At 39.2% G+C, this 12564-nt stretch overlaps 1 non-coding gene across 1 annotated transcript; it reads left to right on the top strand.

The window, feature by feature from the left end:
- Nucleotides 1-1827: 1827 nt before the first annotated feature.
- LOC123584722 lies at nt 1828-1957 on the top strand. Its single transcript, XR_006705668.1, has one exon. It is a non-coding gene; the product is annotated as a small Cajal body-specific RNA 20 (non-coding RNA).
- Nucleotides 1958-12564: the final 10607 nt, after the last annotated feature.

Below are 12564 nucleotides of genomic sequence, written 5' to 3'. Positions count from 1 at the left end.
CCTTAGTGTACTTCATATATTATCTTTTTCAACAGAGAAAGAGAGAGAGAGAGAGAGGGAGAGAGAGAGACCATGTGAGCAGGGGGAAAGGGGCAGAGGGAGAGAGAGAATCTTTTCTTTTAACTTTTTTTTAATGTTTCATTATTTTTGACTAAGTAAGAGAGACAGTGTGTGTGAGTGGGGGAGGGGCAGAGAGAGAGGAGAACAGAGGATCTGAAGTGGGCTCTGTGCTGACAGCAGAGAGCTGCACGTACGATCATGACCTGAGCCAAAGTCAGACACCCAACCCACTGAGCCACCCAGGAGCCCGGAGAGGGAGAATCTTAAATAGGTTCCATGTTCAGTGCAGAGCCCAATGCAGGCCTTGATCCCACGACCCTGGGAACATGACCTGAGCTGAAATCAAGAGTCGGTTGCTCAAATGACTGAGCTACCCAGGAGCCCTACAACAAAAATGTTTAAATGTGTAAAGCTGTGATTTTGATATGACTAAAAGGAAAATATCAAAGATGAAATTATTATAAAGATAATTATTAATGTTCACAACTGAGTTGATGGTTCACAACTGAGTTGATGGTTCACAACTGAGTTGATGGTTCACAACTAGCAAGGTAATAAAAAGTACAAAAATCATAAATTCTATAATAAATAATAAATAACAATAAACATTTATATCTATCTATTTTATAAAGTGCATTTTCTTACCTTACTTTCAGAAATTCCCTTCTCCAATCACTTCAAAATCCTTTAAAAGACTATTTCTTGGGGCACCTATCTGGTTCAGTCAGTAGAGCATGGGACTCTTGATCCTGGGGTCATGAGTCTAAGTCCCACATAGAGCTTATTTAAGACTTTTTTTTTTAAAGAATATTCTTTAATATCCAAGCATTATATCTCAATTGTATTTTAATAAAACTGGAAAAAAAATCCAAGCTATTAGTCTTGTAAAATCCATTTTTAACAGCCTCACTGAGGTATCATTGACATACAATAAACTGTATACATTTTATGTATACACCTGTGAGACCATCACCACAATCAAGATATTAACTTAGCATTAACATATCCATCATCCCCAAAAGTTTCCTCTTGGACCCTTTTGTAGTCCCTCCCTCCATTCCTTCCTTTCCCATTGCCCTATTCTGTCTTTTTTTTTTAATTTTTAAAATGTTTATATTTATATTTGAGAGAGAGAGAGAGAGAGAGTGCAAGCAGGGGAAGGGGCAGAGAGAGGGGGCTCTCATCTGAAGCAGGCTCCAAGCTCCAAGCTGTCAGCACAGAGCTCCACGCAGGGCTTGAACTTATTAGCCAAAGTCTGCTGCGTAACTGACTAAGCCACCCAGGCACCCCTGCCCTATCCTGTCTTAAGGCAACCACTGATTTGCTTTCTGTCACTATAGGTTTGTTTACATTTTCCAGAGTTTTATAAGAATGGAATCATAGAGTATGTACTCTTTTTTATAAAGTTTCTTTCATTCAGCATAATTATTTGGAGATGCATCTAGTGTGTGTGTGTGTTTATGTATATTTCCTGTATGGATATACAATCTGTTTACCCTACTGATAGACTTTTGGTTGTTTCCATTTTCGGGCTATTACATATAAAGCCGCTACAATATTTATATGTAAGTCACAAGTATGGATGTAAGATTGCATTTCTCTAGGATAAACCCCTAGGACATTGCAGGTGTATGTAAACTTTTTAGGTTTTTCAAAATGCTGTATCCTTATACATTCCATCAGCAGCCGTGCATGATGGTTAAAGTTCTTCTGTACCCTTGACAATATTTGGTTTGATTAGGCTTTTTTAATATTAGTTATTATAAGGGCCTCTCTCCATGGGGCTGTGAGGGGTCCCTTTTCTCCTCAACCAGGGCTGGAGGCCAACATCAGTCCTTGAGGATCGTTGTGAGGGCTGCTGGGGGCTGGCAGCCTTGTTTTCCTGCCTTGGACATCTGTAGTTGCTGGGAGCCCCCACTTGGTCTATTCTAGGCATGCCAACTCCACAGCCAGACTAGGGGCTAAAATGGCAGTGCTGGGCCTCCAGCCTCTGGCTGTCCTTGGGTAGTGCCAGGCTCTCATGAGCTGCCCCTGGCCTGTAGCTCAGTCCCCTCCCTGCCCCACAGACAGCACCTAACAAGAAAACACACCTAAACAGGAACATTCTTCTTTCACAAAGTTGTTTTGGCTATTCTTGATTTTTTCATTTCCATCTGAATTTTAGAATAAGCTTGTTAATGTCTACAAAACTCGGTTGGAATTTTGGTTGAGATTGCGTTGCCTGTATCAGTCAAATTGGGGAGAATAGATATTAACAACATTGGGTCTTCTGACTTGAATACAGAACACAGCATATATCTTCATATTGGCTCAGTTGTGATCATGTGACACTTGGTGTTACATACTATTCGTATTGCAAGACATCACTCGTTTATCAAGTTAAAATTGATCAGGAATGTTTGCCCATCTTGCAGGACAAGTTACTCGCAATCCAAGCTTTTATTGTATTGAAAAACAAGAAGAACCACTGTCAAACCAGAGTTCCATGCCTCATGAAAATCTCTTTCAAAAATGAAAGAGAAATAAAAATATTTCCAAACTTTTTCACACTTTTATTGCCAGCAGACCTGCATTATAAGAAATGTTAAAGGAATTTCTTCAGACAGAGAGAATATATACATGATACCAGATGAGAATTTGGATCTATGCAAAGAGATGAAGTGTTCTGGAAATGCATAAAACAGTGTCAAGAATGAGTAGAGCATTATAACTTGTTTCCAGGAATTGTCCATTACTCATGCCTCACCAGCCTTGATCATAGCATAAAAATTTAAATATATTTGAGCAAATTTATGATAGATGAAATAAAGGGAAAAACATTTCTTACCCTCTGAAATATTACCAATTTGTTTTCCTACATCTCAGGATTTTCAAGCTGTATCTTTTAGGTATGTAATATTTTTCATCTCACATATGCAATTCATGGCCAATGTTTCATATTAAAATCACTTTACAAGCCTTGTGTTTCTGTAAACAGAAATGTAAGTCATAGGGCTAATATAATTTACTAACACTTTGAGTGAAAATCAGAATGAGTATAAATGACATCTTGGCTGAATAAAACCCAGAAACACATGGTTTAAAACCATTTATGTCTTGGCTCTCCTCTTTTAAAATATTCGTTTGTTTAAAAAATCTAGGGGCGCCTAGGTGGCTCAGTCGTTTGAGCGTCTGACTTCAGCTCAGGTCATGACCTCCCAGTCTGTGAGTTCGAGCCTCGCATTGGGCTCTTTGCTGACGGCTTGGAGCTTGGAGCCTGTTTTAGATTCTGTGTCTCCCTCTCTTTCTGCCCCTCCCCCACTCATGCTCTGTCTGTCTCTCTCTCTCTGTCAAAAATAAATACACATGAAAAAAAAATAATCTATTTATTCATACTATCAACAGTGATTATTGAGGGCCATGTTCTATTCTAAGCCCTGAAGACAGAACAGTAAACAAAACCCTTATTCTCATGCAGCTCCTATTCTAGTGGAAAGAAACATAAAACAAGTAAACAATACATATATAATATGGCAGATGATGGTAAGGGCTGTGAAGAAAAATACAACAGAGCAAAGTAATAGTGGGGAGGGAGGTTTTAAAGTGAGATGTCATGGAAGTCCTTTCTGATAAAGCAACATTTGAATAACTATGAGTAAGGTCAGGGAATGAGACACTGACACAGAAATGTGCTTGAAATGTTCTGGGAATAGGAAGGGTGTCAACCGGCAGCAATAGAGTGAATGAGACAGAGTTGGAGGAGACGAGGTAGCCAGGGGCCAGGTTATGCACGCCTGTGGGCCATAGTAATGACTCACATTTTATTCTGTGTGAGATGGAAAGCTACCAAAGGGTTTGGGGGAGGAAAGGACACTATCTAATGTTTTAAATGTCTAACTTTAGTCATGTTGTTGAGAATGGAGAGCATGAGTGTCAAGAGAAGAGGAAGGGAGACATGTTACAAAGATAAATAACATGACATAGCAAAACTTTAGGTCAACTGGAAGTTCTTTGTGCTCTGCTAACAATATCATCCAAGTGTAAATTTAAGGAGCAACTGAGCCTGTTGCTACTGTGGAGCTTTCTGGCTTTAGGGCTCTGCAAAATGACCTTTGTGTCTATTTGGCAGCTTCTCTGAGGAACTGTTCTTAGCATTTGGGTTGCAATTCATTTTGGTGTTGTTCCAGTTATCTACTGCTACCTAATAAATATCCTTAAAACTTAGTGGCTTAATATAATGACATTTGTTTTGCTCACAAATCTGTCATTTTGGCAGGGCTTGTCAATCCATATCTCTGCTCCACTTGGCAACAGCTGAGAGAGCTGGAATCATCTGAAGGCTGGGTCACTCACATCTGGCATTTGATGCTATCAGCTGGGTCCTTGGCTGTGGTTGTGTTCAGAACACTTACATACAATTTTTCCATGTAGCTCCCATGGCGTCCTCACAGCATGGTAGCTTAGTCCTAAGAGCCAGTATCCCAATGGTGGCTGGGGTCCAAACGTGAGCCACATGAAGTGATATGACCTTTTCTAACATAGTCTTGAAAGTCAGGCAACAACCCTTCCACTGACTTTGATTCATTAGAAGCAAGTTTGTAAGGCCAGCCCATATTCAGGAGGCAGGAAATTAGTTGCCACCTTTTGATACAAAGAACATCAAGTCCCACTCTGAGGCAAGTTGAGTTGATAGACTGGATGGCCTTAGTAATATCTCTAGGCCTTTATAAAACAAACTTTCTTTGCCTAGCTCTAAGAGGACACAGACTTTTGGGAGAAAAACATGTGAAATATAAAGTTAAAAAAAAAGAGGGAAAGCATCAGAACCACCCTTGCTAGTTTATTTCCCCAACAAACAGCTGAATCCTTGTCACAGTTTAGGATCCCTAAAATGCAAGTTCTTGAAGAGCTCACGGTCTAATGAAGAAAAAACACACAGATTGTGAAGTCTTCAGTAGAAGGGCCCATTTCTCACTCATGTATCCTTAGTGCCTAGTATTGTTCGTGCAACATAATAGACACTTAAATGTTGCATAGTTGAACATTCTATTGTAATAAGTGTTACATACAAATATTTAAGGGAGTACAAAGGAGGGGGAAACTTCCCAGAAGAGGAACATGGAAGATTTTTCAGAGTATGTGGCATCTAAATTAGGTCCTGAAAAGTAACTGTGAAGTCAGGGACATCAGAAATATGTGCAAAGATGTAGAAGCATGAAAGAGCCTAAGAGAAGAGCAAGTTCAGATGACGGTGTTGCTAAAATATATTCTTGACATAGAGTAGTCAGAAAATACTTGCTGAATAAATACATGGATGAAGAGTATTGGATGGTCAGCCTAGAAAAGTGAGGTTTTGGCTGGGGGTTGTGAATCTTTATGTCATGTAAAGAATGCTGGAATGTATCCTACATGCAATATGGAGCGATACAATGTTTTTACACAGGAAAAGTGCTGTAATTAGAGATGTGTTTAAGAGTGAGAACTCTTGTAACAACAAGAATGGGCTGAGATGGGGAGAGATTGAACCCTGGTAGGCAAGACTAGTTTGGAAGCTACTGTAAGAGTAAAGTAAGATAGTAAAGTAAGAGGAGGAGAGAACAGATAAAAGAGGTAGTTTGGGTGGTGGAATTGATAGGATTTGATAACTTGATTGAATGAATCATGGGGAGCAAAGTGAAGGCGAGGACACTTCTTGGTTTTCTAGCTGGGTGACTACAGGATGATTATGCCATCACATGAGGTACAAAATACAGGGGTCAGGATATGCTTTGCATATTTTGTTTTGTGTGGCTGTGTGATATAATCTGTTCTGTTCTATGTATTTTTTTACTAGATCCTCAAGTGGGACATGCAAAGAAAATGACTGGTTTACATTTAGAGTGTATATGTAACCTTGGTTTTTCTAGGGTCCACAGGCTGGGACATAAAATAATATTCAAACAAGAGACTTAAAATTGGATCTCATCTAACTAGCCAGAAATCTAGCCTCGTATTTTTTCTTCCTGGTTCAACGATACTTTTGATCTGTTTAATGTGTCCTAGCAGGCAGTGGTAATAACCTACGTCTTAATGCTCTGAAGTATTTTTTCGGTCTTCCCCTGCTGTTGCCATCAATATTGGGAACTGGTCCCCTGGTTAAGCATTGACTCTTTTTTTTTTTTTTTTTTAAGTATTTTATTTTTAAGCAATCTCTACACCCAATGTGGGGCTCAAACTCACTCATGAACCTGAGATCAAGTGTCTCATGCTCCACCGACTGAGCCATCCAGGCATCCCATCACTGATTCTTGAAGACAGTTCTTGTTTCTGTTTCATTTCTTGATTTTTCACATGCATCATGGGAACTCATGGAGCTCCCATAATAGTGCTAACATGACACCTCTAAAATTTCTGAAGGTGGTGTGTCTGTTTTCCCATACTTTAAAAAAAATTGTTTTTAATGTTTATTTATTTTTGAGATGGAGACAGAGACAGACAGAGAGCAAGCAGGGAGGGGGACACAGAGAGAGGGAGACACAGAATCTGAAACTGGCTCCAGGCTCTGAGCTGTCAGCACAGAGCCTGACATGGGGCTCGAACTCATGGACCATGAGATCATGACATGAGCTGAAGTTGGAGCCTCAACTTACTCACCCAACCAGGCACCCCCCCCTTTTAAAAAAAAATTTTAATGCTTATTTATTTTTGAGAGACAGAGAGACAGTGCAAGCAGTGAGTGGGGCAGAGAGAGAGGGAGGTGACACAACCCGAAGCTGTCTTCCATTCCAATTCTGGAGACACCATCATGATGAAATAAGAAAAAATGCTCTCCCCAGCACTTGTGTGGTGGCCATGGAGGCGTGTCTCTTACATCTCCCCTCAAGAGAATCTGCTGTTGTGTGCTTTTTGACCGACAGCCTCCAGCTTCCTCACCTTTGGATCTGCTGTGGCATTGATGCTGAGGTGATGCTTCATAAGGGCTGCTCCCACTCAGTGACTGAGCATGGCTGAGGTACTATAGCTGACCTATCTCGGCCCAATATGGGACTCCTCTAATAGCATCCTTTGTTCTGGGACACCCCACTGGTTTGGCCAAGGCTTTCTCAGAAAGACACTACAGTTTGAAAATCTTCCTGCCTTGTGTTCTGAAGTCTCTTCCCATCTATTCCTGTTCTCTCCCTCCCCCTTTATCGTTCACAGGCATTTTTTCCCAGGAAGTTTCTTTAAAAAAAAAAAAATTAATGTTTATTTATTTTTGAGAAACTGAGAGATAGAGCATGAGTAGGAGAGGGGCAGAGAAAGACGGAGACACAGAATCCGAGGCAGGCTCCGGGATCTGAGCTGTCAGCACAGAGCCCAATGCAGGGCTCAAACTCACGAGCCACCGTGAGATCATGACCTGGGCTGATGTCAGAGGCTTAACGACTGAGCCACCCAGGTGCCCCTCCCAGGAATTTCTTATACATCTAGTTCTGTTTGGGCATTTGATTTTTGGAAGATCTGAACTGACATGAGTGGTCCTGAGAGTGGGGTTGTGGGGCAGGAATTACTACTACCTATGTACCCTCAAATCAAAGGTGAGATTAAAAAAAATTTTTTTTTTAATGTTTATTTTTGAGCGTGAGAGAGAGCCTGGGCAGGGCAGAGAGCAAGGGAGACAGAATATCTGAAGCAGGCTCTGTGCTGTCAGCAAAGGCCCGATGCAGGGCTCGAACTCACAAACTGTGAGATCATGACAGGAGCTGAAGTTGGCTGCCTAACTGACTGAGCCACCCAGGTATCGCAACGGTGAGTTTTTTTTAAAAAGGGGTCAAGTAAGTAGTTCCAATAGGCACTTTTAAGATGTAAACCCAAATCTTTCTGAAGAAACTCACCTAATTTTTTTTTATTATTTTATTTTTAAAATTTATATCCAAGTTAGTTAGCATATAGTGCAACCATGAGTTCAGGAGTAGATTCCTTAATGCCCTTTACCCATTTAGCCCATCCCCCCTCCAACAACTCCTCCAGTAACCCTCTGTTCTCCATATTTAAGAGTCCCCCTCCTTGTGTTTATATTATTTTTGCTTCCCTTCCCTTATGTTCATCTGTTCTGTGTCTTAAAATCCTCATATGAGTGAAGTCATATGATATTTGTCTTTCTCTAATTTCGCTTAGCATAATACCCTCCAGTTCCATCCACATAGTTGCAAATGGCAAGATTTCATTCTTTTTGATTGCTGAGTAATACTCCATTGTGTGTGTGTGTGTGTGTGTGTGTGTGTATATATATATATATACATATATATATATATATATATATCACATATTCTTCATCCATTCATCCATCAATGGACATCTGGGCTCTTTCCATACTTTGGTTATTGTTGATAGTGCTGCTATAAACGTTGGGGTGCATGTGCCCTTTGAAACAGCATACCTGTGTCCCTTGGATAAATACCTAGTAGTGCAACTACTGGGTTGTAGGGTAGTTCTATTTTTAATTTTTTGAGGAAACTCCCTACTGTTTTCCAGAGTGGCTGCACCAGTTTGCATTCCCACCAGCAGTGCAAAAGAGATCCTCTCTCTCCACATCCTTGCCAACATCTGTTGTTGCCTGAGTTGTTAATGTTAGCCATTCTGACAGGTGTGAGGTGGTATCTCATTGTGGTTTTGATTTGTATTTCCTTGATGAGGAGTGATGTTGAACATTTTTTCATGTGTTAGTTGGCCATCTGGATTTCTTCTTTGAAGAAGTGTCTATGTCTTTTGCCCATTTCTTCACTGGATTATTTGTTTTCTGGGTGTTGAGTTTGGTAAGTTCTTTATAGATTTTGGATACTAATCCTTTATCTGATATGTCATTTGCAAATATCTTTTCCCATTCCGTCGATTGCCTTTTCGTTTTGCTGACTGTTTCCTTTGCTGTGCAGAAGCTCTTTTATTTTGATGAGATCCCAATAGTTCATTTTTGCTTTCATTTCCCTTGCCTCTGGAGACGTGTTGAGTAAGAAGTTGCTGCAGCCAAGCTCTAAGAGGTTTTTGCCTGCCTTCTCCTTGAGGATTTTGATGGCTTCCTGTCTTACATTTAGGTCTTCCATTCATTTTGAGTTTATTTTTGTGTATGGTGCAAGAAAGTGGTCCAGTGACATGTCACTGTCCAGTTTTCCCAGCACCACTTGCTGAAGAGACTGTCTTTATTCCATTGGATATTCTTTCCTGCTTTGTCAAAGATAAGTTGGCCATACATTTGTGGGTCCATTTCTGAGTTCTCTCCTCTGTTCCATTGATCTGAGTGTCTGCTCTTGTGCCAGTACCATACTGTCTGGACGATTACAGCTTTGTAGTATAACTTGAGGCCTGGGATTGTGATGCCTCCTGCTTTGGTTTTCTTTTTCAAGAGTGCTTTGGCTATTCGGGATCTTTTCTGGTTCCATACAAATTTTAGGATTGTTTGTTCTATCTCTGTGAAGAATGCTGGTGTTATTTTGATAGGGATTGCATTGAATATGTAGATTGCTTTGCATCTACACTTTGCAAAACACTTCAGTTTTGGTAGTGTATATGCTACTAGGAATTTGTCCATTTCTTCCAGATTGCTCATTTTATTGGCATATAATTGTTCATAATATTCTCTTATTATTGTTTTTATTTCTGCTGTGTTGGTTATGATCTCCCCTCTTTCATTCTTGATTTTACTTATTTGGGTAGTATCGACATTTTAACAATATTTGTTCTTCCTGTCCAGGAGCATGGAATCTTTTTCCATTTTTTGGTGTCTTCTTCAATTTCTTTCATAAGCTTTCTATAGTTTTCAGTGTATAGATTTTTCACCTCTTTGGTTAGATTTATTCCTAGGTATTTTATGGTTTCTGGTACAATTGTAAATGGGACCCATTCCTTGATTTCTCTTTCTGTTGCTTCATCGTTGGTGTATAGAACACAACTGATTTCTGTGCATTGATTTTATATCCTGAAACTTTGCTGAATTCATGAATCAGTTCTAGCAGTTTTTTGGTGGAATCTTTTGGGTTTTGCATATAGAGTATCATGTCATCTGCAAAGAGTGAAAGTTTGACTTCCTCCTGGCTGATTTGGATGCTTTTATTTGTTTGTGTTGTCTGATTGCTGAGGCTAAGACTTCCAATACTATGTTCAGTAATAGTGGCGAGAGTGGACATCCCTGTCTTGTTCCTGACGTTAGGGGGAAAGCTCTCAGTTTTTCCCCATGAAGAAACTCACTTTAAATTCAGTCCTCAAATAAATTTCATATTGAAGTCCCAATAACTGTGAGTTCACAATAAAAAAAATCACAAAACACATGAAATATATACCTTTCAAGAATAAAACTCATACCTGTAAATGGGAACAAATGGAGTAATATTGTCATATACAAAGATTTATCACAATTGATAGTTTAATAATACATATAAATGTAATAAAAGCAAGAATTAGACAATTTTATCATAAAGTAAACTAGATATTTTAGTTCATAACAACTGAACACAAAGATAGGATTCTTCAACTCTGATTTTGTCAAAAGAAAGAACATGGGATAACAAGAAGCAATAAATAATAAAATTAGTAAATTCTTCAATGCCTAGAAATGTTTGGAAAATATACCCCCTAGGAGTACTTTTGCTCTCCAAATGGTATTTTTACAATTGCTTAATAAAGCTTCTCTTCTTTTAAAAAATGAGTTATCATCTTACATTTGCAGAAGTTTTGACACTGAGGTCTTAAAAAAATCCAATACCCTTGAGACTGGTGTACCTAATTAATAAAATGCTCTTTGCAAACAAAATAAATTCAGAAAAATTCATACCACAATTATAACATTGAGATAAACATTTGCATCAAAGCAATTTGATTTCAGATGTTGCATCAAATAACAAGCTGAACACTTCACACTGTATTTATAGACATTCCAAGAGACTAAATTATGCATAATTTATTGTAACTTTGAGCTTGCCACTCACTATGTAGTGTTAGCAGCAAATACTGTGGAACACATATAAGTATCAAAACAAATTATGGAAGGTGGGAGAATATGTCTTTAAAGCTAAAAGCCTCATCAGCTCTTTTTGTATTTTCTACAAAACAAGAATTAAAGCACTGTCCATTATGTTACTGAATAATGGTAGATAAAAATACCCTCATGATAAATTCCTTCTAGAGTTTCTCACCACAAAGATGCTTATTTTTCCAGGCTCATTTGACAAATACTTTGGTAAGCTTGAAAGTATGAGTATTTACTTATGTTTCTCTCTTCCGTCTGTTGGATCTATCTTCTTTCTCCAGATGACTTCTGTTATGGACTTCTGCTGAAAACAGTAATGCAGGCCTAGATTGTGTTACGAGCACATGAATATCATACATCATTAGACACTTAAGCTAAATCACCACTAGCAGGTCCAGTTCATAAAACTGTTCATTCCTTTCAGCTGTGGCATATGTGGGACCAGGGACTTCTTCTGCTATGAAGATGGAAGGAATGGCTTGAGGAATTTCAGAGAAGGCAGAAGCAGCAGCCTCTAATAGCCCTATGCCCTCAACATCTGGGGATCTAGTTGCGGATGGAGGAAACACAGAAGGAAGTGCAGGAGATTAGGAGTGTGTGAATTGCCTGATAGAAACGTGGTGTTCTTTGTTCATAAGGAGGCGTGGAAACTGTTTTCAGGAGAGACCACTGTCAATTCAGACTTGGGCGCCAGGAATGTAGGGACCAAAGAGAGATGGAAAGAGAAAATTTGAGGTTTTAAATATATGGGATAGATGATAGGTGGAGAATGGGGCTTCAGAAAAACACTTTTTGAATAGAGGTGTCCCAAATGCAATTTCTAAAATGTGAAAGAAACCAGGAGTGTTTCAAGGATGTATTCTCTGAGAGAGGCAGTGTGCCAATATGCATAAATGATGGATTTCCCATTGGCTTCCTCCTTCCCTTCTGGATGAGGAGTTCTAGCGTCCTACCTCCTCATGGGCTCTTTCTCCTGGGTGAAATTTAAGTTTACAGATGGGGACATGTGACAACTGGCATGGATTGACTAGCATCCTAGTGAAACTGAAAGTTGTTTTTTTTTTTTTTTTTCCTCTCTTCTCTCTCTCTCTCTTTTTCTTTTTGCTATAGTTTATGGCTGGTAAGAATTATGTGGACCCTGATTTCAGTATTTCCTCTTTAGTTTGGGAAATTATATTTAACAGGTAATTGATACTTGTGCTATAAATTGCTGAAGCAGTGGTCACATTTGTTCTGGAAGTTAATTGTGTTTTGCGATTTTTTTGTTAGCGAGAGGTTTGCAATCATGTTCTTTATTGCACCATGCTGTACCTCCGGCATTAAAAAAAAAATAGACATGAAATGTTTGTGGTCAGAGAAACTCAATTTTGTAGGTACTGAAGGAGCTACATTAATTAATTCCAATGGCAGATTGGAGGGAGTTTATTTTTAGCATTGTAGCTTGCTTAAGCCTACCATTGTGATAACCAGTTTTTCCCCAACACAGGACACTGTTCTGTGGTGCCTTTAGCATGAGTGTTACAGTAAGGGAATTCTTGGTCAAACAA

Source organism: Leopardus geoffroyi, chromosome B3 (assembly GCF_018350155.1).
Source record: "Leopardus geoffroyi isolate Oge1 chromosome B3, O.geoffroyi_Oge1_pat1.0, whole genome shotgun sequence".
Lineage (NCBI taxonomy): Eukaryota > Metazoa > Chordata > Mammalia > Carnivora > Felidae > Leopardus > Leopardus geoffroyi.
This window is presented reverse-complemented; position numbering and strand designations above follow the sequence as displayed.